This window comes from Narcine bancroftii, chromosome 2 (genome assembly GCF_036971445.1).
Source record: "Narcine bancroftii isolate sNarBan1 chromosome 2, sNarBan1.hap1, whole genome shotgun sequence".
Classification (NCBI taxonomy): domain Eukaryota; kingdom Metazoa; phylum Chordata; class Chondrichthyes; order Torpediniformes; family Narcinidae; genus Narcine; species Narcine bancroftii.
Window position 1 is genome coordinate 49,421,860 of NC_091470.1, and position 22,374 is coordinate 49,444,233.

Here is a 22,374-nt window from a genome sequence, read left to right on the forward strand (position 1 = left end):
CGTTTCTCCGGTTCCCAATGCCCCGACCCACCGGCCTGTTGCCCTTTCTTTCATCCACCCAAACCACTGTTCAGGACTCCCGGCTGCTCCTTGGCTTGACCCCCCCCCCCCTACCCCTACCCAAATCCCGGCTCCCTCTCCTCACTCAGTGCCCCTTCCTCGACTTCCCTCTCCTCACTCAGTGCCCCTTCCTCGACTTCCCTCTCCTCACTCAGTGCCCCTTCCTCGACTTCCCTCTCCTCACTCAGTGCCCCTTCCTCGACTTCCCTCTCCTCACTCAGTGCCCCTTCCTCGACTTCCCTCTCCTCACTCAGTGCCCCTTCCTCGACTTCCCTCTCCTCACTCAGTGCCCCTTCCTCGACTTCCCTCTCCTCACTCAGTGCCCCTTCCTCGACTTCCTTCCCCTCACGTCCTCTCCCATTCGAACGGTGGCGCTCTCTGAGCGCGCTCCTCATTGGTCAAAGCTATTTCAAATGTGGGGTCCTGCCGACCGAAGGCGTCTTCGACGTTGCCTGTGGTGTTTTGTGCGCATGCGCCTGTTTGTGTCTCGCTGATTCTGCAACGGTCGGAGCTCGGGGGACCAGCGAAAGGCGGGTAATCCAAAGTCAGGGAGGTACGAGTGCAATGGAAATAGACGACGGTGGTGCTCAAGTTCTATAAAAGAATTACTGAAAGAACCATAAGCAGCTCCACTTTTTCCACGGTTTGGAATTGGTTAGTTGAAGTCAATTCGAGTATTTTATTTCTTCAAACATCGACGATATCCTTTTCCCCATTACATAAAGGGGACTCCACCAAATTGCTTCCTACTCACTGTGGTCCGACCTTTGGGGATTGTTCTTGGTCGTAAAAGTTTAATTGTGTGTTGTTTAAACGCAGTTGTAGATGGATTTGGGATAAATCGCACCAATTTAGTCAATGGAGTATGTTAAAGGGTGGCTAGACTTTGCTGAGGCTTTTCCTGCCACAATTTTATTATCTTAAATTTAGAAATTCCAAGGTATTTTTGCCAACTCACAAATGGTTCCATATTGAGAAGGGTCATTGGACAAGAAGGCAGCCAATAACCTTAGAAAAAAGGTGCAATGGACTAATATATTACAACAGATTTAATATGAAACACAAAGATACATGGTTACTTCATCTATCCTGAATATGGTTTCTCAGATGGAAAAGCAACGGGGAATTATCACTTGGTGCTAAATGCGTTCATTTAATGCAGAGGAGCAATTGACGGAGTCACGAAGTGCTGGTGTACCAACAGCTAGTTAAATGTTGCAGAAATTAAATAAAGTGTCACCTGCCCATCACTTTGAGTTTGAGATTAACAAGGTTTCCAGCCCACTCTGGCCTCTGCTGTTATTAAGACAGAAGATATTTTATGAGGGAGGGGTATGGGACCATATAGATGGGTCATGTACTCGTGAAGAAAAATAAGAACTGTAGATTCTAGAGTTGGAAGGAGTCAACAGTACAGGCAACAGCCATGGAGAGAAAGGGATAGTCAACAATTTGGGTCCGGACCCTTTTTCAAGACTCAGTCAATGTTTTAGAATGGGACCCTTTTTGATAAATGGTCTTGATCTGAAACATTGTTCATTATTCTCCATGTATGCTGCCTGACTTGCTGAGTCCCTCCAGCTCCTCTTTGATTACGTGCCCTTCTGTTTTTACTGGGCTTTCTACATTCATTAGATCAGTGGTTCTCAACCTCTTTCCACTCACATTCCACCTTAAGCAATCCCGATGCCATAAGTGCTCTGTGATTAGTAAGCGATTGCTTAAGGTGGTATGTGAGTAGGAAGGAAAGGTTGAGGATCACAGTCTAGTCCCATTTATTACTGAAATATTTTGCTTGAGAAAAATTGTCATTGATCCATTTCCTTTGGTTTCATGAAACTGTACACATAATGAGTCAATTAGGATCGATTAAAACAGTGATTTTCAAACTTTCTTTCCACCCACATACCACCTTAAGCAATCCCTTAATAGTCACAGACTAGGGAATACTTAAAGTGGTATGTGAGTGGGGAAAAAAGGTTGAGAACCGCTGATTTAATCTTTGTCTGGGTTTGTGAATTAATTGTGGAAGAAAATAGCCACATTTGCTGTCTTTTTGAAGAGGGCAGATTTTTCATATGGAAAACCTGATTGTGAGGATATAATCTTTAAAAGTGCTTTATAATTATTTATGAACTGAGAATTTAAGACCTTCAAGCAAGACTAAAATGATGCTGCACTTTTAAAGATTAACATCTTAGAGTGGGGCTTTAAATCACACTCCCAAAGTTTAGAGTTAAGTATGTTTAGAGATAAGTAAGTAATGTTATGTTGTTAGTAGTTTAATAAAAAAAATTCCTTTGAATTTGCCATTTGTGATAGTACAGATTCTATCACTACAACCAGAGTGGCAATTGGGCTTCACACGAGGCACTGTGTTTGACAGTGGCCATTTTGGAGCGAGACTAGAGCAAAGTGGCCGTTTTTAAGGCACTTCTGGCACCTGGCTTTTCTCACCGGGCACTGGGACCTGCTGTGCTTGCTCCTCCCGCAGAAATAACACTTCAGGTTGTAGTGTAGGATGACTGTGATTGGCTGAGAGCATAGCCACACCTACTGCAGGTCTTAAAGGATTGCTCCTAGCCAGACCGGGTCATTCTGGACTGGTCGACCTGCATGTGATATGCTCCAGTCTTTTAGTTAATAAAAGCATTGGTTTGGATCAACAAGTCTTTCGACGCGCTCTACAATTTTATTAACTAAAAAGCTTTGAAGGGTTGGAGCATATGCTACGGCTAGAATGCCTCGACATCAACCCACAGTCAGCTACAGCCTCGAATAACTTTAAGCACTGGGTGAGATGCTTTGAAACATACTTACAGCTCTCTGACCCTGCCGTGATAGAGGACAGCCATCGACTACTAATATAACCATATAACCATTTTGATGACTATGGTCTCCCCGAGAGCCTACCAGAGCATCCAGGATGCGACCACTTATGCCGCAGCCATGAAGGTGCTGAAAGGGCTCTACGAGCGACCGGTGAACAGGGTCTATGCTCGGTACAAACTTGCAACAAGGAGGCAACAGCCCGGTGAGTCCTGTAGAGCTTATATTCAGTCACTAAGGGCAATGAGCAGGGACTGTTCCTGCTCAGACAGAAGTGCTGTGGAGACCACAGAAGATCTCATTCGGGATACCTATGTGGCTGGGGTTCGATCGATTGAGGTGAGGCAGCGCCTGCTAGAGCATGGGGGAGAAAACCTAGAGGACGTGATCCAGATCGCAGAGACAATGAAGGCTGCTGTCTTAAGTATGGATGTGTACTCTCGGGGCTGGACCCCATGCTCTAATGTGAGTAGGATGTCCTCCCTCTACCCTACTACCCCCCGGCACACCGACGGCCTGTCGGCTGCCGCTACGCTGCCTGATGCGACCCTGAAGTGTTATTTCTGCGGGAGGAACAAGCACAGCAGGTCCCAGTGCCCGGCGAGAAAAGCCAGGTGCCAGAAGTGCCTTAAAAACAGCCACTTTGCTCTAGTCTCGCTCCAAACACAGTGCCTCGTGTGAAGCCCAATTGCCACTCTCCATTTCAAACACTTCTTCCTCAGCTCTCATCCAATGAGAGCGAGGACTCCATGGAAGGTACAACCCACCCTTGCCGCAATGACGTTCACTGTCCCTCACGAAGCAACTTCTGACCAGGCCCCAGCCCCGACCTCAACGGCCGCTACCGCTGAGCCCGCCATCACCGACCGGGGACCCGCCACCACAGAGGCAGCTGACCTAGTACCCGCCGCTACGACCGACACTAGCGACCCGGTACCCACCGACACTGCCGACTGGGGACACGCTTCCATGACCGACACTACTGAGCCGATACCCACCGCCACGACTGCCCAACTGACCACCCCACCGCTGACAGCAAGCGGCGACCCCCAACACTTACCTTTGGCTGGCTGACACCCCCAGCAGGCTGCAGACAGCAACACCAACTCAATGCTGTCTCTTCAGGCCCAACTGTTTGTGTGACATCGTCACGCAGGACTCCACTGTCCCCATTACAAGTCTCTGCATCAGTAACCCTAGACTAGAACTTCCCCCATCCCCTCACAAAAGCAATGGAACGGATTAAAGTGCATGGACACTATACCAATTGCTTATTTGACTCGGGGATCAACTGACAGTTTTATCTGCCCAGACCTTGCCCACCGTTGCAGACTGGGTATTCTCCCCACTGCCCAGAGGATTTCATTGGCGACCAGATCGCACTTGACTGGGTTGAAGGGGTTTTGCGTGGCGACTCTGAAAGTCCAGGGCATCACGTTCAGACTTCAAACTATTCTTCTTCTTCTTCTTCTTTGGCTTGGCTTCGCGGACGAAGATTTATGGTGGGGGTAAATGTCCACGTCAGCTGCAGGCTCGTTTGTGGCTGACAAGTCCGATGCGGGACAGGCAGACGCGGTTGCAGGGGAAAATTGGTTGGTTGGGGTTGGGTGTTGGGTTTTTCCTCCTTTGCCTTTTGTCAGTGAGGTGGGCTCTGCGGCCTTCTTCAAAGGAGGTTGCTGCCCGCCAAACTGTGAGGCGCCAAGATGCACGGTTTGAGGCGATATCAGCCCACTGGCAGTGGTCAATTTTGGCAGGCACCAAGAGATTTCTTTAGGCAGTCCTTGTACCTCTTCTTTGGTGCACCTCTGTCACGGTGGCCAGTGGAGAGCTCGCCATATAACACGATCTTGGGAAGGCGATGGTCCTCCATTCTGGAGATGTGACCCACCCAGCGCAGCTGGATCTTCAGCAGCGTGGACTCGATGCTGTCGACCTCTGCCATCTCGAGTACTTCAACGTTAGGGATGAAAGCGCTCCAATGAATGCTGAGGATGGAGCGCAGACAACGCTGGTGGAAGCGTTCTAGGAGCTGTAGGTGATGCCGGTAGAGGACCCATGATTCGGAGCCGAACAGGAGTGTGGGTATGACAGCAGCTCTGTATACGCTTATCTTTGTGAGGTTTTTCAGTTGGTTGTTTTTCCAGACTCTTGTGTAGCCTTCCAAAGGCGCTATTTGCCTTGGCGAGTCTGTTGTCTATCTCGTTGTCGATCCTTGTATCTGATGAAATGGTGCAGCCGAGATAGGTAAACTGGTTGACCGTTTTGAGTTTTGTGTGCCCGATGGAGATGTGGGGGGGCTGGTAGTCATGGTGGGGAGCTGGCTGATGGAGGACCTCAGTTTTCTTCAGGCTGACTTCCAGGCCAAACATTTTGGCAGTTTCCGCAAAACAGGACGTCAAGAACTATTAGTCCTTCCCCAATTGTGCGCCCCTGCACTGCTGGGACTGGATTTTCAGTGCCAGTTTCAAACCGTTTCCCTGCAGTTTGGGGGGGCCTCACACTCCACTCTCTGTCTGTAACCACTCCACCCGGAAGCCTCCTGCCGGTGGCAGCCCGAGCCACCCACCCCCGCGCCCCAGGGCCTCATCTGTAGCCTCTCCACCCTCCGAGTTGCTCTGCCTGCGCTCTTCGCAAATCTCACCCCTGGCTGGAAGCCTGTGGCCACCAAAAGCCGGCAATATAGTTATGAACACAGGAAATTTATCACAAGCGAGGTATGCAGACTGCTGGACGAGGGCATTATCGAACCTAGCTCGGGTCCCTGAAGGGCCCAGTTGGTGGTGGTTAAAAACGGGGAGAAGCTGTGAATGGTGGTTGACTACAGCCAGACAATCAACCCCTTCACGCTTTATGATGCATACCCCTTCCACGGCTCACGGATGTGTTGAATCAGATCACCCAATACCCCGTATTCTCCACCATTGACTTGTGTTCGGCCTATCATCAGCCCCTGATCCTCCGAGAAGACCGACCTTTCACAGCGAATGGGCGGCTGTATCAATTCCTCAGGTTACCATTTGGGGTCACAAATGGCATGGGGGTCTTCCAACGGGAAATGGACTGGATGGTGGACCAGAACGGGCTAACAGCTACTTTCCCATATCTGGACAATGTCACCTTCTGCGGCCATGACACGGAGGATCATGATGCCAACCTTGAGAAATTTTTTCAGACTGCAATTCGGCTGAATTTGACCTATAATTTCGACAAGTATGTCTTCCGGACCACTTGGCTCACAATTCTAGGCTGCGTGTTAGAGAAAAGGATGGTCATGCCAGACCCTGACCGCATGCATCCCCTCATGGACCTCCCACCCCCACACCCAGAAGGCACTCAGACACATTGCCTGGGCTTTTACTCCTACTATGCCCAATGGGTTCCACGCTATTCCGACAAGGCATGGCCACTCATCAAGACCACCTCCTTCCCCCTGTCAACCGAAGCCAGAGTGGACTTCGACCCCATCAAATCGGACATTGCTTCTGCAACGCTGCATGCCGTCGACGAGTCCATCCCGTTCCGTTGAGAGTGATGTGTCCGAATTTGTACTGGCAGCCACTTTGAACCAGGCCGGCCAGCTGGTAGCCGCATTCTCCAGAACCCTCCAGGGTCCTGAGAGCCGACACTCCTCTGTCGAGAAGGAGGCCCAGGCCATAGTTGAAGCAGTACATCATTGGAGACACTACTTCACTGGCAGGCGCTTTACGCTGCTGACCAACTAATGCGCGGTCTCCTTCATGTTTAGCAATACCCAGCGAGGTAAGATCAAGAATGACAAAATCGGCAGGTGGAGAATAGAACTCTCCACCTTTAATTATGACATACTGTATCAGCCTGGTAATCTCAACGACCCACCAGATGCGCTCTCCGGGGAACTTGCGCCAACATACAACTGGACAGACTGCAGAGACTCCACGAGGAGCTCTGTCATCCAGGGGTCACTAGGTTCGCGCACTTCGCCAGAGCTCACAACCTGCCCTACATGGTCGAGGAGATTCACTCCATGACCCGAGCCTGCCCATTGTGCGCTGAGTGCAAGCCCCACTTCTTCTGTCCGGAAAACACCCACGTCACCAAAGCCACCCACCCCTTTGAGTGTCTCAGCGTAGACTTCAAGGGGCCCCTACCGTCTACCAACTGTAACACCTACATCCTTACGGCCATCAACGAGTAATCCTACTTCCTGTTCGCTGTGCCCTGCTCGGACATGACTGCCTCCTCAGTTATGGAGGCCCTGCACAGCATCTTCGCCATTTTCGGGTACCCCAGTTACATCCTCATTTATGAGCTCAGAGTTGCGGCAGTACCTTCTGGAGCGTGGTATTGCTTCAAGCAAGACCACCAACTATAACCCACGCGGTAATGGGAAGTCGAAAGAGAGAATGCCACCATCTGGAAAGCAATTACGCTTGCCCTCTGGTCCAAAGGTCTCCCCACCTCTCGCTGGCAGGACGTGCTCACTAGTGCCCTACACTCCATCTGCTCCCTCCTATGCACCACGACCAATGCCACCCCCCATGAAAGGATGTTCTCTTTCCCAAGGAAATCCAAATCGGGAACGACCATACCGGAGTGGCTCACGGTTCCCAGTCCGGTCCTCTTACGACGCCACATCCGATACTCAAACAACAACCCCTTGGTTGACCGAGTGACTCTGCTCCATGCAAACCCAAATTATGCCTACGTTGAGTATCCGGACAGGTGGGAGGACACAGTCTCGGTAAGGGACCTAGCCCAAGCCGGTTCAGGCTCAGCAGTGCCTTTAACCCAACCTCCCCCTATTCCTTCTCCCCCAGGTCATGTGCTTGAACAGAGGGACCAGCACCACCTCACCAGCTCAGGCCAGACTGTCGACAATGCCGTTGGGGAATTGAGCGAAGCAGTGGGTGCACCCTACGAGCCTGACGGCAACACGACTCCAGCGAACCCCAATCCTGGCACCACGGCGGTCATGCCGGATGGTCAGGCGCCCTGACCGGTACAGCCCCTAACCTCCACTGGGCCCTTTTTGTTTTGTTTACAGCCCTACAACCACTCCGGGGTCAGTTCTCAAAGAAGGGGTGAATGTGATAGTACAGATTCTATCACCAATGTGTATATGTACAGATTGTAGTGTAGGATGACTGTGATTGGCTGAGAGCTAGCCACACCTACTGGCAGGTCTTAGAGGATTGTTCCTAGCCGACCAGGTCATTCTGGACTTGTCGACCTGCATGTGATATGCTCCAGTCTTTTAGTTAATAAAAGCCTTGGTTTGGATCAACAAGTCTTTGGTTCTTCCAACATGCATTACAGTCCCTTAAAAGGTTTCTGATCCAAGATGTTGACTGACCTTTTCTGCCTAAAGATGCTGTTAGACCTACTTGAGTTGCTCCAGAAGTTGTTTGCTTGCCTCTGTTCTAACTATATTTTGATTTCTGTGGTTTGATATAACTTAAAAATTTGCTGGGCTATTTGAGCAGAGCTGAGAATCAACCATGTTGCCATAGGTCAGAAATTACACAATCCAGGCCAGATGTACTCAATAGTAGGGAGGGTGTTGCCTGTGATGTCCTTGGCTGTGTCCACTACTTTTTTAGAGGGCCTTGTGCTCAGGGATATTTGTTTCCATATCAGACCACACACTTTTTAACCACACCCCTGTAGAAATTTGTCAGGATTTCTGATGTCATACCAAACCTCCACAAACTCCTGATGAATGAGAGGCACTGATGTCCTTTCATCATGATGCCATTTGTGTGTTGGGTCCAGGAAAGATCCTCCAAAATAGTGTCTCCTTAGAAATGTGCTCAACTTCTCCATCTCTGATTTCCCCATTAATCACTGTATATGCCTGGCTTTCTCTTCCTGAAGTCAACAATCAGCTCCTTAGTTTTGGTGAGATTGAGTGCAAGGTTGTCGTTGGTGCACCATTCAGCCAAATTTTCAATCTCCCTACTATATGCTGACTCATCCCCTTCCTTTATACAACAACTACCATGGTATTATAAGCAAATTTGTAATGGTGTTATTGTCGTTCCAAGCCACACAGACGTAGTTGCAGAGTAAGTAGAGCAGGGGCTAAGAACACAGCCATCTGGTACTGATGGAGATTGTGGAGAAGTTCTTACCAATCTTCCCTGATTGTGGTCTGAGGTGAAGAAATCCATGATCCAATTACTCAGTGGGTTGTTAACTCCCAGGTCTTGGAGTTTGCAGATCATTTTTGAGGGGATGATGGTGTTAAATACTGAACTGTAGTCAATAAAGAGCATTCTGATGTATGCATCTTTGCTGTTCAGGTGTTCCAGGGCTTTATGTTGAGCCAGTGAGATGGTATCTGCTGTGAACTTGTTACTATGGTAGGCAAACTGGAATGTGTCCATGTCACTGCTCACACAAGAGCTGATACGCTTCATCATCAGCCTTTCAAAACATTTTATCACTGTTGATGTAACTGCTGCTGGTTGATGGTCATTAAGGCAGGTTACTACACTCTTGGGCATCAATATGATTGATGCCTGTTTGAAACAGGTGGTACCATGCCCTGCTGGAGTAGAGTACTGAAGATATACATAAATACTTAGAAAGTTGTTCTGCACAGATTTTTAATATTTGGCCAGGGATTCCATCCAGACTGGATGCTTTCCTTGGATTCACTCTCCTGAAGGCAGCATGCACATCATCCTCAGATACAGACAGGATTGGATCATTAGGGGATGTGGGGGTGTAGAGGGGTGATTCTTCACTCCCACAGTCGGCAATCAGGTGTTGAAGATGTTGTCTTCCTCTGGGAGAAGCTTTGCTGTCTGATACCTTACCGGTTTTGGTTTTGTAACAGGTTATGGCATTTGGCTTGTGCCACAGCTGTCAGGTGTCCCCTATTGTTTCCATTTTCATCTGGAATCTCCACTTCGCCCAGGAGATAGCTTTCTGCAGGTTATGCGTATTCCTGGTGTACTGATCTGGATCTCTGGACTTAAATGCTTGTGATCTGACTCTCAGCAGATTTCATTATTTATCCAAGATTTCTGGTTGGGTAAAACCCTGAATGATTTGGTGGAGATGCTCATTCACAGCTATTTTGGTAAAGTGTGTGACAGCCTCGATGTACTCATTGAAATTCTCAGCAGAGTCCTTGAACACCTCATAATCTGCTGACTCAAGGAAGTCCTGTAACTGTTCTTCAGCTTCCTGTGACCATGCTCTAGCTGTCCTGACTTCCAGAGCCTCCCTTTTTAGGCTCTGTCTGTATGAAGGCAGAAGGACCATAGCCAGGTGATCCAACTTGCCAAAGTGTTGTCTTGGGAAAGAACAGTTGGCCTTCCTTATCTTGGTGTAGCAGTGTATATAGTAATGTTGTAAGATGGTTATAATATGAATATTTGAACTATGAATCTCCTGCAAACACTGAATCTCATGGATTGTTCATTATTATAAATTCTGATTCTGATCAAGTGTGCTGGAACCTCTGGTACAGCAGGTTACATGCTGGTGGTAATTAGGCAGGATTTTCTTGACACAGGCCTGGTTGAAGTTGCTGACTAGGATTTGTAGTGCATCAGGCTGGGCCGTCTCTTGTTCACTGATCATCTCATGCAGCTCTGCAAGTGCCTGCTTGTAATTGGCATTAGAAGGGATGTAAACTCCAGTGAGAATCACAGATGAGAACTCTCAGGGTAGATAGAAGGGTCTACATTTAATTATTTTATTGAAAAAGTGAGAGGATATGGATAAATCAGCAGAAGTGGATTGTGGCAAGTCAATGACAGCAGGACTTACAATTGCCTAATCTGTTTTATTTTCATCAGCCTGGTCCCATTGCAGTAACTGAAATGCTGCACAAAGGAGTTAATAAGGAAGATATCCAGGATCCTGAAAACAAAGTTCTTTTCAAATGGTGCCTCAAAGACAAGCTGATGACTTCCAACAAACAAGAGCTGGGGACATTTCACCCTAATTGGATGGTTCTAATCCCCAGGATAATCCTTCTCTGCGTGGAAAAGCAAAACTAATTCTTGAGAATTATCAGGAGTAAATGAATAATTCCAAGATTGATTTGATCTAGAGGAGGAAAAAACCCAGCTCTTCAGGCATCTAAAAGCTGAGGAACTACCAAAAAAAATTGTGACCTAAAGAAAAGTGATGGATAAAGCTCAGGATGTTTTGCTCCCAAGTCAGATTATATGGTACTTGTGTCAGGGGGGAAAAACACCATGATTTCTTTATCTAGATGTGATTAATTAGAAATTGGAGAGATATCTAGGTGGTTGTGGTAGTGCAGGAATAATGATGTGAATTTTTTTCAGGGGTCAAATGTAGAAACAACAAGAAAGTTGATTCTTCTGTCTGGAAAGAATTTGCAGGTGAAGTTAGCATATAGAAAAGAGTAAATGAAATTGAAAATAGATTTTTGAATAATAAATTTAACTGGCAATATGATTTAGGAGGCTTGCAGCTCCCCAAATTTATGAATTATTATAAAGCAGCTGAGTTGATATTTATTAATTTAATGTATAAATTAAATATTGTTCCAGCATGGGTAATTATAGAGCTTGATAAAATAGGAGAAACAGATTCAGATTTTATATATAAATAGAATGCAAGATTTTTAACAGCAAACAGAGAAACACCCATGCTGAAACATTTAATTGAACTTTGGAATAAAATTGATAAAGGGATTGGAGGAAGGAAGTTTACTGTCTGGAAGAACACCTTTATTTCAAAATAGACTTATTCTATTTTCTATGGAAAATAATATTTTTTAAAATTTGGAAAAATTGCAGTATTAAGAAAATTAAAGATTGTTTGAAAGATTTATTACTTTTAGTAGAATGAAGGAAAAGTTTAAGATTGGAAAATACAAAATGTTATTAACAAATTAAGAGATCTTGTGAAATTTTTGGTCAAGATTTAGTGTTACCAGTGGAGACAGAAGTAGAATTAGTAAGTACTAGGATGTAAAGAAATTCATTTCAGGAATGTATAATTATAAAAGAAGGCTCGAAAATGAGTTCGTAAATCAAGACAAAAATGGGGGGTAGATTTAAATAAGCAAAAAGAATATAGATCGATTCAGATATGTAGAGAGAATGAAAATTACATTAAATGTGAGATAGTGGTTAGTTCAATTTAGTTTTATTCATCAACACAAAAATGTCATAATATGAATTATATTTATTCAGATTTATGATTTAGATGTGGCAAGAAATTGGTACTTTGCATTTGAGTTGGCAATGTTCCACAATTAAACCTTTTTGGCTTGATTTGGGTAATTTATTAGAACGAATAACTGGAGTAAGATTCCCACAGGATCCAATGTTATTTTTACTGGGAGGTGTTGGAGGAATTACACCTAAATTAAAACTGAATATGCTTCAAGTAAAATTTGTACATATTGCCTTGGCAATAGCTAGAAAATTTATTGCAATAACTTGGAAGTTAGATACTGATTTGGGAATGGATAGATGCCATGCAGAAATTAAGAGTTGTATTCCACTTGAGAAAATTACTTAATTTAAGAGATAAATATCATACATTTTGTGAAATATGGAACCTATATTTACAAATTGTTTGTATTAAAATTTAAATGAATCTCAAACATAACCTCTTAAACATAAATATTTATAGAACACTATAAAAGTATCAGAAAGTGCAGTACTCCTGTTGTGGTTTAGGGGGGTGGGGGGGATTTATAGGAGGTTTTTCTTTCTTTTGTATTTCTTTACTTTTTTATAAAATACCACATGTATTTGGATTAAGTTTGAAATATTGTGATGTTTGCTAAATGGGTTTATATTAAATAAAGTTTTTTTTTAAGTTAAACTCTGACCAGTCAAAGCAGACATTAAAGGTAATTTTAGGATAGAAGATGTCTTCACATTAACATAAGAACTTGGAGGAGGCAGAAACTTTAAGAATTTTAATAATTTAAGAAACAATTTTCACTTTATGATGGGGGAATATAAAGCTTTTATAAATATCTTAAAGTAGATCTCAAAACAAGAGCTGGAGTTAATTCTACACACCAGAATTCCCTCTACATTGTCAGTGTGAAAGCATAATTAATTTTGCTGCTGGTCACCAACTTTGTTTAATACGCTTGTGTTTATGTACATGTGCTGTCAACCTATTCTAAACCATGTACTGTGCTTCAATGATACATATCTAGAAACTGAGAGATCTAGATAGAACATTGCTATTGTTAATGAATCTAAAATAAGAGGATGCTGGAAATACTCAGCATGTCAGGCAGCATTTGCTGCACAACTCCCTGTCCACGCTTAACAGTCATATCCCACCTCTTGATATGTTCCTGTGCAACCCTTGTTCTTTTATCTCTGATACTCAGGTTCAAAAGTTCCGTTGAGTAAAGCAAAAATTCATGGCATACTTGGTATACTGTAGTAGTGTGTGCTCGCAAGTGCAGTGTGAAGAACAAAGACAACCAGCTGTAAGCTCGTTAAGCACAACTAGTTTACTTAGTTTCACGCTGTTGCCTTGAAGGCCCTCTGGTTCGCCGCTACAAATATGTGCTGCCATACAACCGTGTGAGGTCTCCTGATTCTATGGTCAACCCCTGCGTCTTGCCAGTGAGGCTGTCACCGGCTGTGACAAGTCCAAGTGTGCTGGTTTGAAGCGGTCCAGGGTGAAAAGTTCTTTTTTTTGTCCCCATTGTCAAGCATGAAAGTGGAGGCATTCCTGTGAAGTACTTTTTAGGGTCCCTTGTAGGGACGCTGGAGGGATGGCCTGTGTGCGCCTCTGTGCACGAACACATAGTCGCAGATATCTAGGTCAGTTGGGAAAGCTGAGGGGGGCGGATCACAGTGTCATGATGGCAGTGGTGGTTTGAGTGATCCCAGTTTCTATCTTTCCTGTACAATTGCGGTGCTGTTGTTCTGCACTGGTGATGAAGGCAGGATGTGTCCAGAACTGCTAGGGGTTCACTGTAGACCAATTCAGTTGAGGAGGCTCGCTGGTCATCTTTTGGTGCTGTGCAGATTCAGATGAGGACCCATGGCAGTTTGTCCACCCAATTTGGCCTCTCTCGCCTTGCCATCAGTGCTGACTTAAGGTGGCAGTGAAAATACTTGACTAATTCATTGGTCTGGGGATGGTAGGCAGTGGTGTGGTATAGCTGCGTGCCCAGGAGTTTGGAGAGTTCATTCTAAAGGGTGTAAGTGAATTGGGCCCTGGTTGGTTTTTATGTGCACTCGGACTCCAAATCGGGAGACCCAGGCAGAGAGCAAGGCCTGGGCACAAGTGTCAGTGTGGTGTCTGGGATTTGGATGGCCTCTGGCCAACTGGTAAATCTGTCCACCATCGTGATTAGGTAGCGTGACCCTTGGGAGACTGGCAAGGGTCCTACTATGTCAAGATGGACATGCTGGAACCTGCAAGTCAACGCATCAAACTGTTGAAGGCGGGGCTTGGTGTGCCAGTGGACCTTCGCAGTTTGGCAGTGCATGCAGGTTTTACACATTCACTAACCTACTTGTGTAGCCCATGCCAGAAGAACCAGGAGGATATCATGTGCACTGTCATTCAGATGGAGGGATGAAAAAGGCCATGCAGCGTGTCAAAAACTATTCGTCGCCATTGGATAGGGTTGACCGGTGGAAACATTGCAGAGCAAAGTCATGCCATTAGTGTCCAGTGGGAAGTCCTGGAGCTGCAGACTTGTGATCGCTGTCTTGAAGCTGTGGGTCTCGGTGTCATCTTGCTGGGCTTGTGCCACTATGTAGTAGCTGATGCCTTGCAACAGGGTGTGAACACCTGGCCTGGACAGTGCTTCAATGGCTGTTCTCTTCGCCAGAGAGGTGGCGGATGGAGGTGGTGAACTCCGAAACATAGGATAAGTGCCACTGCTGCTGGGCAGGCCATGGGTCAGAGGACTTGCAGAAAGCAAATGTCAGCGACTTGTGGTCCGTGTAGACTGTGAAAAGCTGCCTTTCCTAGAAGTAGGAGAAATGGCAGACAGCGAGGTAGAGGGCCAGCAGCTCTCTGTCGAACACACTGTACTTCAGTTCAGGCGCTCGTAGGTGATGGCCGAAAAGGGCATGGGGGCTCCAAGAGTTGTCCATGAACTGTTCCAGGACACCGTCCACCGCTGTGTCGGATGTGTGAATGGTGAGGGCTGTGGTCATGTTCATGCATGGGTGGACAAGAATAGTTGCGGCAACCATAGCCTCTTTGGTTTCCTGGAATGCAGCCTGTGCTTCCTCAGTCCAGTTGAGGTCTTTCTTGGAGTCCAACATTAATGTTAAGAGTGGATACATGATGCTGGCAGCTGCGGGGATGAACCTGTTGTAAAAGTTCACCATGTCCACAAATTCTTGCATTCCTTTCAGGGTCATTGGCCTGGCGAACTGTCAGATAGCCTTCACCTTATCGGGTAAAGGAGTGGCGCCGTCCTTGGTGATCTTGTGGCCCAAGAAGTCTATTTCTTCGAGGCCGAACTGGCACTTCGCTGGGTTGAAGGTGAGGCCGTATTCAGCTTGCTGGTCGAAAAGCTGGTGGAGGTGGTGAACTCCGAGACATAGGATAAGTGCCACTGCTCCTTACATGCCTTGCTCGCTTCTAGGGTATCATCCAGGTAAATGAAGAGGAACTGTAAGTCTCTGCCAACTGCATCCATGAGTTGCTGGAAGGTCTGGGTTGCATTCTTTAGGCCGAATGGCACGCAGAGAAACTCAGTCGAAGGGGATGACGATAGTGGTCTTCTGGAAATCTGGTTGAATGGGGATCTGGTGGTATCCCCAGATCAGGTTGACTTTGGAGAAGATGCGCACCCCATGGAGGTTTGCAGCGAAATCCTGAATGTGAGGGATTGGGTAGCGGCCGGGCGTCATTGAGGCACTTGTAGTCTCTGCAGGGTCTCCAGCTGCTGTTGGAGTTTGGCAGGAAGTGGAGGGGAGAGGCCCATGGACTGTCAGACTGGTGGACGATAGAGTTCCTCCATGTGCTTAAACTCTTCCTTGGCGAGGATGAGCTTGTCAGGAGCCAGGTGTCAGGCTCGAGTCTACAAGCGGGCCTGTGGTGGCAATGTGGTGCCAGACATTTGGTCGAGGAATGCTTGCTCGAACCCGAGGCTGGGCTTGTGTCCCTCTGCCAGGGTGAGCATCTTGTCCCCTCGGCTGTCCAGGTGGAGGAAGCTGGTGGCCCTTTCGTGTTTTAAAAGTCCGTAAGTGTTTATGAGGAGGGTCTTTAGAGCCATATATTTACCTTCCTCTGGCAGCAACTGGATGAGGTCATCGACTCGTGCGGTGGCCTCCTGGTCCAGTGAATTGATGACATGGAAATATTTTGTTGAATCCGAGGTAATCTGTTTGATTTGGAACTAGGACATAAGCAGGGTTTCCCTGTACTGCATTAGGTACTCATGATGAGGTTTCCTTGATGTTGAATAAATCAAACACTGCTTCAGAACACACCTGAATTTCAGAAAGCCTAGATGATGCTGAGCTCCAACTTCCTGTTACTTTCATTCTCCATTCCACTTCATTTGTACCTTAGATTTATGCACTCTTATAATGAAGATCAGCATATACTTGAGGAATAGCAACTCCTTTTTCATCTTGGCATATTGTAACTATCTGGACTGAATATTGAATTCAGCAATTTTAGTTGACTCTTATTTTCTGATTATTCTGTTGACTTAAATTTTAAATTTAGACATACAGCTTGGTAGCAGGCCATTTTGCCCCATCTCGGTATGTTTTGAATGGTGGGGGGAAACAGGCCCCTGGGGGAAACCAACACAGACACTGGAAGAACATACAAACTCCTTACAGACAGCTTGGGACTCAAATCACAATCGCTGATGCTGTAAAAGCATTGCACTAACCTCTACACTAGTGGTTCTCAACCTTTTTCTTTCCACTCACATATGCCAACCATGCCGCCCCACACTTGTTTGTCATCCAAATCGTTATAGCCAACAAAGTTATAAATGTGACTGCTAAATTTGCAGATTACCCCAAAAGTGGTTTCCTTGTAGACTGAGGAAGGAATGTAAATTTACAACAGGATTTATATCATTTGGGAAGTGGGCCAAGGAATGGCATTTCCGATTTATCTCTGCCAGTGTAAGATGTTGCACTAGCATCTAAATGGTAGAGTGTGGTGGAAGTGAGAGACCTAGGAGTGCAGGTTTTTTATCCGGAAAGATGTTCTGCTGGCTATGGTGGTGGAGGCAGGTGCAATAGGATCTTTTAAGAGGCTACTAAATAGTGGAATTGAGGAAAAATAGATTATCTCATAGGGAAGTTTTTAGAGTAGATTATTAAGTCGGCACATGGCTGAGGGCCTGTACAGGGTGGTAGATTTCTATGTTATATGGAAGAGAGGAAACCATTATTTGTGGTTACAAAAAAAATGATGCTGGAGCTGCTGCAATGGTAGTGCTGCAGCTGATGTTAACCTGCTGAGATTTAGGAAAGGAGACACAGGATTTCTCCACAGGGTTTTACTGCCCATTCCAACCACCGACAGCTCCATACAAGCTTTAAAAGGCCTGTTAAAGGAGCCAACAGAGGTTTATTTTAAAATTCTGCAATTGTGGGGTCTGGGCCTAAGATGGTGGTGCCCATGTTCAATTGCAGCCTTGAGTGCTTGCAGACTCTGGGGAAGCAGAAGACTGGCACAGGGCATCAGAAAGCATGGAGTCCACCCACCCCCCACACTTTTTTTTTTTTACCCCCCCACCCCCCCCCACCACCCCCCCCCCCCCCCCATTTGAGAAGTAGAAGCAGAGGAGACAATCCATTGGATGGTACCTGTGGTGCCGGACCAGTAAGGGGCTTTGCAGCTGAAGAACACACAGGTGGCAGTGTGTTGGCGTTTCAAGGTCAGGATCCCACACAGGCTCTGGCCTGCTGGAGACTGGTTGAAGGGGCACTAGATATCGGAACCGATATGTGAGAGGATGCTGAGGGCGCTGAAGGCTCCCTGATTGTGTTGAAGGTACGAATCTGGAGCTCGGGTTACCGATGTTTTGGACCGTGGCTGTGGAAACTGCAGGAATGCTGGAGGTGAATCCATTGACGCTCGTTGACTCTGGAAGTCTCTTTTACTTTCTCTTGACTCTAAGAGGTACCTGGTAATTTCTGGTGATGGCAAATCTGTCTGACTTGTGGCAGACTAAAGCAAATTTCATATAATATTACACCTGTTTTATTACATGACAATAAAGGTATCTTGAATTTTTAAAAAATATGTAATTGGGCACACATGGGTGGCAGGTCAGAAAATAGATAGAATATTTTTAAAAAGCATTGAATAGCTAAATGGTTAATAATGAAGGAAAAGTCAGGATGCAAGATAAAATAATGAGGATTGTAAGAATAGTTAGTAACCATTTCTAGAAATATTTAAACCAAAAGATGAACAATTAATAAGAAAATGAGGAGATGGCAGATGAATTAAACTGAGCCCTGGTTATTCGAGTAAATGGTTCACAAAAAAGCTAGTTTGCAGTTGGCATTTCCTAATTACTTTATCATTTACTGTTAAGATGACTGAATACAGGTGGGAAGTAAGAGGAGTTGAGAGGACAGCAGAGGTTGCAGCAAGCAAATCTGAAAGGAAGGAATGGGCAAATGAATACAGGTATTGAGACTGATAGGCTGAAGTATGTTTGTTTCAATGCAAAGAACATTGTAGGTAAGATGGATGAATTTAGAACCTAGATTAGTGCTTGGAATTATGATGCTGTGACCATTAGAGACTTGGTTACATAAGGGACAGGACTGGCAACTTGATGTTCCTGGGTTTTGTTGTTTTAGACACGATAGGAAGGGAGGTAAAAGAGTTGGAGCAATTGCATTACTAATTAGGTAGAGTATTACAGCTGCAGTCAGAGAGGATGTAATGGAAAGCTCTTCTGAGACACTGGGTAGAGGTAAAAAATGAAAATGATAGGGTTATACTATAGGCCTTCCAATGGTCCTTGACAGAGAGAGAACAAGAGATGAGTAGATTCTGGAAAGATAATAAAATCAACAGGGATGATATAATGGAAAACTTTAATATCCCCAGTATTGACTGGGATGTCCTTCATGTCTGAGGGTTAGACTGAATAAAATACAAGTAAAAATTGAGAAGGGTGCAGGATAAATACATACCAAAAAAGCAGAAAAATTCAAATGGAAAAATGTCATAACTGGCTGACAACAGAAGTCAAAGCCCATGTAAAAGCAAAAGGAAACAAAAATTAGTGGGAAAATGGAGGATTGGGAATTTTAAAATCTCGTGGAAGGTAACAAAAAAACTTAAGGAAAAGTATGAAAATAGGCTTGCAAACATATCAGAGGATAGAGAAAAAACTTCGTATATAAAAAGAGGTGAGAGTATACAGTATATGGGGCCGCTAGAAAATGATACCAGAGAAACAATAATGGGAGTCAAGAAGATGACAAAAGAGCTCATTGAGTATTTGCGTCAAGCTTCACTGAGGAAGACATTAATAGTGTGCCAAATGTCAAAGGGTATCAGGGAACTGAGTGCAGTTACTATTTCAAGGTAGAAGGTGCTCAGAAAGATGAATGGTCTCCGGATGGATAAGTCTTCTGAACCAGATGGACTGCACCCTCGGGTTCTTGAAGTAGTAGTGGTAGAGATTGTTGAGGATAATGATCTTTCATGAATTATAAGATTTTGGACCCAGAGGAATAGTAAATTCCAAATGCTACCCTACTATTCAAGAAGGGAGGAAGACAGCAGAAAGGAAATTATAGATTAGTTAGCCTGATGTCAGTGGTTGGGAAGATGTTGGAGTGAATTGTTGAATATGAGATTACAGAGTACTTGAAGGCACATGACAAAATGGGTCAAATCCAACATGGTTTACTTCAGGGAAAATCTTGCTTGACAAACCTATTGGAATTCTTTGAAGAAGCCACAGGCAGGTTAGGTAAAGGAGATACAGTAGCTGTTGTGTATTCGAATTTTCAGAAGGCCTTCGACAAGGTGTTGCACATGAGGCTACTGAACAAGAGCCCATGGTCTAACAGAAAACATACTAGCCTGGGTACATAATTGGCTGATTGGCAGGAAGCAGAGTGAACACGGGGATCATATTCTCATTGGCTGCCAGCTACCAGTAGTGTTCCATAGGGGTTGATATGGGGGGGGGGGGGGGGGGGAGGGGGGCAGCACTTTTTATGTTGTACATTGTGGATCAGTGTTATCAAACTTTTTAGTTCCATTCACATACCACATTAAGTAATCCCTATGCCTTAGGGCAGGGGTGGGAAACATTTTTTTTTAAATTTGCATTCCACTTAAGTATTCCCTGTGCCCTAAGTGCTCTGTGATTGGTAAGGGATTGCTTAAGATGGTATGTGAGTGGAAAGGTTGAGAACCACTGTTCTACACCCAATTGTTACTGAAATATTTTGCTTGAGAAAAATTGTCATTGGCCCATTTCCTTTGGAGTTATGAAACCGAGCACATAACAAGTCAATTGGGTATGATTTAAAAAGAGAGGTTTTCAAATTTTATCTTTCCACTCACATACCACCTTAAATAATCCCTTACTAATCGCAGCATCTATTACTTAAGGTACATGAGTGGAAAGAAAAAAAAAATTAGATTATTGGAGTGAATGGCTTTGTGGCCAAGTTTGTGCATGATATGAAAGTAGGTGGAGGAACAGGTAGTGTTGAGGAAACTGGGAGGCTGCGGAAGGACTTTAATTAGGAGAATGGACAGAGAAGTGGAAAATATAATGTCATGGAAATACAATATCATGAAAGTGTATGGTCATGCACTTTGATAGAAAAAAATAAACGGGCAGATTATTTTCTAAATGGGGAGAAAATTGAAAATGTCCTGATGCAAACAGACCTGGGATTTCTCAGCAGAATAGGCTAAAAGTAAACTTGCAGGTTGAGTCAGCAGGTGAAGGAGGCAAATGCAATGCTGGCATTCATTTCACGAGGAATAGAATACAAGAGTAGGGATGTGATGTTAAGCTTCTGGTGAGACCTCACTTGAAGTATTGTGAGCAGTTTTGGGCTCCTCATTTAAGAATGGATGTGCTTGGAGTGTAGTTTCTTTCACTTCCCTTATTCAGAGGAGGTTCACAAAGATGATTCTGGGAATTAAATAGTTATCGTATGAGGAGCATTTGAAAACTCTTGGCCTGTACTCATTGGAATTTAGGAGAATGGGGAGGGATCTCATTGAAATATTTTGAATGTTGAAAGGCATGGAGAGAGTAGATGTGGAAAGGTTGTTTTCCATGGTGGGAGAGTCCAGGAAAAGAGGGCAGAACAGTGATGCTTAATAATTTCTTTAGAGGGTAGTAAATCTGTGGAATTTGTTAATGGGTAATTTAGCAAGTCTATGAGGAATAAGTGAATAAACCTGTTTGTTGGAGATGTGATCCAGAATATTGTCTCAATTTTTCCACACTCAGTTATGGGTTGTTTGATCCTCTAATAAGATGAAAATAGAATATCATGAAATGTTTTGGATCAAAATGTCAACCATTCTTTTTTTCATATTGATGCTGGTTGACTTGTTGAGTACCTCCAGCAGGTGGTGTTTGGCATCACATTCCAGCATCAGTAGTCCCCTGTGTCTCCTTGTTCATGCTGTGGGTCTGGTGTGAATTATAGAACAGGTAATGCTGACATATTTACTTCCCTGAAGAATATTAGTGAAAACTGATGTTTTTTTAGAAAAAATATTTTCTGATTTCCATGATCAGAGTAAACTTTTTAAATTCAATTGTAGGCATTTTTAATTAACTAAATTTAATTCTTCAGCTGTCATGGTAGGATTAGAATGTGCATGTCATATTGTAACCTAGATTAAAATAAATATATTTGTCTGCTGTGGTTCAGAGGTAGGGTCCCTGATTTTAGATTATGTTGGAAATGTGCTGCACCCAAATTATGTATTTGAATTTTCATGTTTATAGACTGAATGTTGATCGCTGAACTCTATTATGAATCCCATATAGTTTCTTTCGCTTCCCTTATTGCTGGACGATCAATATTGATGAGATGGAAAGATGCTGTCCCTCCTACTCAGACTCAATGGTTATATGACATGATAGCATGATAGCATGTCTAACTTTGGGGGTGGGGGGGGATCAGAATAACTTCAGAAGGGAAGGGGATAGAATTTGTAGTATTGTATCAATTTATTTTTTTCTTTGTCAATAGGCCATATGTTATAACTGATTAAATAATTAATTGATTATTTTTTCTTTGATATATCTAGTTTGCATGTAACAGATTTTCTTATACAAGTATTTCTTTTGTATATTTCCTTTTTTCATATTACCTCTATATTTAGATAAATATGGCTTCTACTTTTATTATTGTAAAATGTAATAAAAATATTGAAACCGAATTCTATGGTGAAAGATGTGGTTTACATCTATTTTAACAAAAAATAGAAAAGCACATAAAAACGTCGGAAATGTGCACCAACGACAAGCTGCTTGCAGCTGCTACACTGGCTGATTTGAAACACACCCAATGAAGTAAACCT

At 44.6% G+C, this 22,374-nt stretch overlaps 1 protein-coding gene across 1 annotated transcript in view; it reads left to right on the plus strand.

Moving 5' to 3' along the window:
- Positions 1–557: 557 nt before the first annotated feature.
- The window catches only part of LOC138753518 (RAS guanyl-releasing protein 1-like), a 175,816-nt gene continuing 153,999 nt past the window's right edge, over positions 558–22,374 (plus strand). The window contains exon 1 of the mRNA XM_069916636.1: positions 558–714. The gene's annotated coding sequence lies outside the window, so the exon portion shown is untranslated. The remainder of the gene's footprint in view (positions 715–22,374) is intronic.